The sequence below is a fragment of the Hypanus sabinus genome, chromosome 8, assembly GCF_030144855.1.
Source record: "Hypanus sabinus isolate sHypSab1 chromosome 8, sHypSab1.hap1, whole genome shotgun sequence".
NCBI lineage: Eukaryota > Metazoa > Chordata > Chondrichthyes > Myliobatiformes > Dasyatidae > Hypanus > Hypanus sabinus.
Genome location: NC_082713.1, coordinates 78,695,672 through 78,701,671, shown reverse-complemented (window position 1 = coordinate 78,701,671; position 6,000 = coordinate 78,695,672).

Below are 6,000 nucleotides of genomic sequence, written 5' to 3'. Positions count from 1 at the left end.
TCCCCAAAACGGCACTCATCACCCCGTTCGGCCTTTTCGTTCTTGTGATACTGAAACTCTGAGGGAATATAAAGCAGGTGGTGTACACCCCAGATTCTGAAAGATATGGCTGAAGAGACTGCAGAGGCATTATTAATTATATTTCAATAATCACCAGTTTTTAGAATGGTTCCAGAAGAATTGGAAAATTGCAACTGTCCCTCCACTCTTCAAGAAGGGAGAGAGTCAGAGGAAGGGAAAATTTATGCGATTTAGTCTGACCTCAGTGGTTGGGAAAAATTTGGAGTCCGTTGTTAACGATGTTTTTTCAGGGTACTTGGAGGCACATGATAAAGTAAGCCATAGTCGACATGGTTTCCTCAAGAAGAATCTTGTCTGACAGATGTTGTGTGCTTGGATTTTCAGAAGGCCTTTGAAACAAGGTGCCATACTCGAGGCTACTTAACAAGAGCCCCTGGCATAACAGAAAACATACAAGCATGGCAATGGCAGGATACAAAGAGTGGGAACGGGGGTGCCGTTTCTGTTTAGCTAGTGGTGTCACTAGTGGTGACACCACTAGTCACCACACTGGCGACTAGTGGTGTCAAATTGTCTGCTGTTGTTTGGTTTTGTCTCTCGTGTCTAGCTGAGTTTTGCAGGCCGTTTGCCATACTCTGAGTCAAGATATGAGTTTTCTGTTGTTTGGCTTTGTCGCTCCATGTCCAAGTCCATGCTCCATGTCCAGGCTCCTCCTGTTAGTTGTCCAACATTCACTTCCATATAAGCATCCAACTCTATCTCTGTGCCTGTGTCCTGCACTTAGGTCCACTTCCTACACTCATTGTAACAGATGCAGGATAAGAAAAACACAATAAAGTAAAGAACACAATAATATAAAAAATAATAAATATAAATACAGAAGTTTATATACGAAGATTGATTGCATGGCTATAACAGGAGCATTTGTACAGAATGTGACTGACAGGAAATAAAGTAATGGGGGTAGGAGTGTGGAGGGCTGGGTTAGTGGGTGGAGATGTTGATCAGCTTTACTGCTTGGGCAAAATAACTATTTTTGTTTCTGATGGTCCTAATAGCCTCGTCCCTGATGGGAGTGGGACAAACAATCCACAAACAGGGTGGGTGGCATCCTTCATGATGTTACTGGTATCTTTCTGTATCTGCTGTTTGTCCTTAGTGGGGAATGAAATGGTGCTGGTGATGCATTCAGCAGTTTGACTGCCCTTTGCAGAGCCTTCCTGGTGCTGCAGTGCAGTTTCCATACCAAGTAGTGATGCATCTTGTTAGGATGGTCTCTAGTGTGCAACTGTAGAACGACTTTAGTATGGAATAGTATAGAAAGTAGTGACTTTGGTGAACTTTCCTGATCGTATAGAATGTGTTTCAGGATCATGAAAAGTACTGAGAGATGTGCACTCCTACCAGTTTGAACCTGCTAACAGTTTCCACTGTTGTACCGCTGATGTAAAGAGAGGTGTGACTGGTGCAATTTCTCCTGAAATCAATAACTGTCTCCTTTGATTTGGCAATATTAAGGAAGTGGTTATTAGCCTGGCAAAAGGTTTTGAGCTCTTCCCAGCTCCCCTCTCTGAAGGCCAAGTCATCCATCTCATTGTTGTTGATGAGCCCCAGCACTGTTATGTCATAGGTGAACTTGACAATGTGATTACGATAATGTCTTTGGCCATGCAGTCACGTGTGAGCAGAGTGTACAGTTAATGGGCTCAATACACAGCCCTGGGGAGGATCCTATTCTGAGGATGATGGGGAGGAAGGTGCAGTTGTGCATCCTGACTATCTGAGGTCTGTTGGTTTGGAAGTCCAACAGCCAGTTACACAATGGTGTATTTAGACAGAGGAGTAGGAGTAGCAGTTTGTTCACCAAGGTCTGGGGGACAATAGTGTTGAATGTAGAACTGAAATCCAGAAACTGCATTCTGACATAAGTGTTGTTGCCTGCAAGGTGTGTCAGGACCAGGTACATGACAGATGGTAAGCCATTTGGTTTGACAGTAAGATGATAATACTTTAGTCATCTGTAAGCCATCTGTCATAAAGGGTTCTGTTGGTAAGCTTATTGTTGAGTGTCCATTGTGGCAAGAATGGAGTTTTTGATTACCAACCATTCAATGAACTTCATGATGATTGGTGTTGGCGCTACTGGGCAGCAGTTATTCAGTTGTGAAGGTGTGGAGTTGCTTGATTTAGGGATGATGGTGGCTGATTAAAAACACTTGGGGTCTGTAACCTGGATGAGTGATGTGTTGAGGATGTCCCTGAAGACATCAGTGAGCTGTGTGCACACTCCTTGAGAATTTGACCCAGGATACTGTCTGGCTCAACTGCCTTGTGGAGGTTGACTCTATGTTTGCCATTGCTACAGTTACTGCTCACCTGGGAGAGGGGTAGATTTTGTGGCTGGTGTTGTGTTGCAGGCCTCAAAGCATGCATTAATGTTGTTTAGAGTGTCAGAGAGGGAGGCATGACTGTTACAAGGTTTATCTTTGCATAATACTCTTGCTGCCCAGCTACATATGACAGGGAACGTTATTGGACAGGTTTTCTTGATCTTTTATGAGGTGAGGTGATCTTGGCCCTCCTGATGCCTAAAATGAGGTTTCTCTAGGCTCTAGGATCCATTCTCTCATTAAAATTGAAGGCAGTGTCCTTGGCTTTTAATAGGAAGCTCTCCTCAGGGATCAGCCAGGGTTTTTGGTTGGACAGTAAGATAACCATACTTTAGTCACCAACATTGTCTACACATTGTTGTAGATAACAGATGAGTTATATTACTGGAGGTCTGTGTCCTCCCAGTTTCTGGCAATTCTGTGAACATCTGCCAGTTAATCTGATCAAAATAGTTCTGAAGCATGGCGATTGCCTCTTGATGGACTTCTTGACTGGTTTCTCCGTGTTCAGCAGTGGTCGGAATGCTGGGATTAGCATTATGGAGATGGGCTCAGAGAGGCCAGGATGAGGGAGTGGGATGGCTTTGTAAATACCGTGTTAGTTGTATATCCATGTTCCAATCTGTTTCTCTCCCCAGTCGCCATGGTGACGTGTTGCTGGAATTTGGATAAAATAATCTGACCAGTTAGGATACTCCCCACTGTGCTTCTATAGAAATTTGTCTGTCACATTATTTTATATTCATAGATGTCTCTCGCATGCTATTCGAATCCTCATGTTGCCGATCCAACTAAACTGGGGTCAATTTCGAGTGATCCATTCGCCCACCAAACCGCATGTCTTTGGGGAGACCGGAATACGCTAAAAATACCGACACGGTGACGGGAAAACATGCACATTCCACACACAGACATCATCGAAGGTCAGGAGGACAGGACAACTGCACCTCCCGCTCTGCCATTGTGCCACTCCGCGTCATCTCGCTGCCTGGTGGCAAAGATTGGTTTGTTTTCATTGCGAATGGAATTGAATATTGTTCAGTCCTGAACAAACATCCAACTTCTGATTTAGTTCTGACTTTAGTGGAAAGAAGGCTGTTTATGATCCACTTGAAATCGGTTTAACCTGCCACTAGGACCTGATGAAATGCTAAATCGATATCATGGCGCTGGATTGATATATCTGCAAAACCCTTTAACCAGGCTTCGATCCTGACACAGAGGGCAGTTTGAATCTTCTCTCTGTGATCCTCAGTTTCCCGGAGGCTGATATGTCCTTCCACATCCTAAAGACATAACTCTTTCAGCTAGTCGGTTGCGGTAAATTATCCTCAACGTAGCTGGCTGGCAGAAGGATTAGGGAAGATATAAATTGAGGTGTAACAGAGGGCGTTGCGGTAATTTAACTACTGTAGTTAATTGGGATCATTCTGTAAGTACCCGGTTTCTGAGTGTATCGTCTGCAGTCATACACTGAACCAGCAGAATGAAAAGAATAGTTACCCGGCAACAAGTAATATCATGTATATCTTTATTTCTCATTGGATAACACCCATCAATCTGGGTGTACCTTTTGGAGAGGTAAATTGTGAATGAGAGCGGAAGCACAGAAATACAAATCGCAATGGACTGCTGATCAAAGCGGGCCTTCACTGACGGAGCCTCCTTGATCACAGATCCAGTGCAGGAAAAGATAGGAAATTGAATGACAAACTCAGTCTTATTTGTTCCTGTTACATAAATTTAATACGATTCGATTGAGAAAATTGTGGGCAGGATATCCTACGAGTTTGCTAGCAGGGTCTCAGTGTAAACAACCGTAAAATCAATATAAAGTGGCAACAATTTGAGAAAACTCCTGAACAGGTGTTACTTTAGTCCCATTTTCTACCTCTTTTACTTGTACAGTATGTGGGATTTTACATCGGGGATCTGCGGGTTTTCGAATCAAGTTGAAGCTGAGCACGTAACAACAGCAGCGAAATGCTTTAAATTGACAATCAGAATCAGGTGTAATATCACCGGCATATGTTGTGAAATGTATGGACAACTGAATTACACTAAGTATATATGTGTATATTGACTAGTTAAACAAGTAGTACAAAACACAATAAATAAAAAGTAGTCGGGTATATGAAAAGGTTAGGATGTTTCAAGGAAACGAGACAGCTGCATGATGCAAATCACAATTAAAACCCGAGGTGTTTCAATACAAAAGCTTATTGCAAACCGCCCAGAAACAAGTTCCAGCTTTTGTTGAGTTCACTTTCCCAGCACTGAATGAGATGTCATCACAAGCCGGTTAACACAATATACAGAGTCTAACAAAACCCTATCACCCGCGGTCTTTGAGAAGAAGGTGTGGGGCTCAGCGGTGCTCGGGCTCGTCTTTCAAGTTTTCATACGGACCAGGTGCCCATGGAGAGTTAGAACACAGTTCATGTTGGCTGTCCCGTGCCTTCCTGAGGAAAGTTTCCGAGGAAGTTGCTGGAGCCACCGAGCAGAGCGTTGCTGGGATTTCAAGTCCGGCGTTGTTATTTTAAGATGTTATTTAAAGAGAGAAACAAAATAGATCAGAAGAGAGGTTTGGGGGACATAGCTAAAGTGGGAAGTGAGAAGTTGTAAATCCAGAAGGTTTGTTGTGAAAAGCACGATGTTTAAATGGAGAGAAACTGGAGTTGGGGGAAGGGGATGGTTGGTCCTCACGCAGATGATGGTTGGGAGCTAAAACACAATTTCCCCGGCCTCTCCAGTTCCAGTAAGGACAGCTTTTATCCGGATAAGCATTGGAATCGCCAAACTATAGAAGTCGTTGAGTGTGTGTCTTCAGGCTCCTGTCCTTCCTCCCCGATGGTAGTAATGAGCAGAGGGCATGTCCTGGGTGTTGATGGATGCCGCCGTTTTCAGGCATTGGTTCTTGAAAATGTCATGGATGTTGGGAGGCTAGTGCCCATGATGGAGCTGGCTGACTTTATAACATTCTGCAGCTTATTTTGATCCACTGCAGTGGTCACCCACCCATCTCCATACCCGATGCTGGCCAGTTAGAATTTACTCCACGGTGAAACATTGTCTCACTGTATTCCTACTTATCAATGCTTTATGGATAGAACACTGAAAAATATCTTCCTCTTGTTTTAGTTTAGTATTTAACTATATATTTAGTATTTTATTCCTTTCTGTGAAGACAGAAAAGGTACTTAACAAGTCAACTTTTTAAAATTTTAATTTAATTGCAATTTCACGGACATCTCCTGTCTATAGAAATAACACATTTCTGTGAATTTCTGGGAGTGGGAGAGTAAAACGCTATTTTCCCGAAGTGATAGCCACGGTCTTTCCATTGAGACAGTAAGGTGACATTTTGCAGCAGAAGGGTTTCTTGTCATGTCACTTCAAGGTGGGACTGATTTATGATGATCTTTGAGAGTACAATAACTTTGACCATTTCCGTTCACCTTCTGTTCTCAAAATCCTGAGTTTAATGATAGGTACTTCTTTCTAAGAACATTGAGGAGGAAGCATGACTGCCCTCAGAATCTCTTTCTTCAGGTTGACTAAGGCGAGGTGAGTAAATGCAATTGTGTGT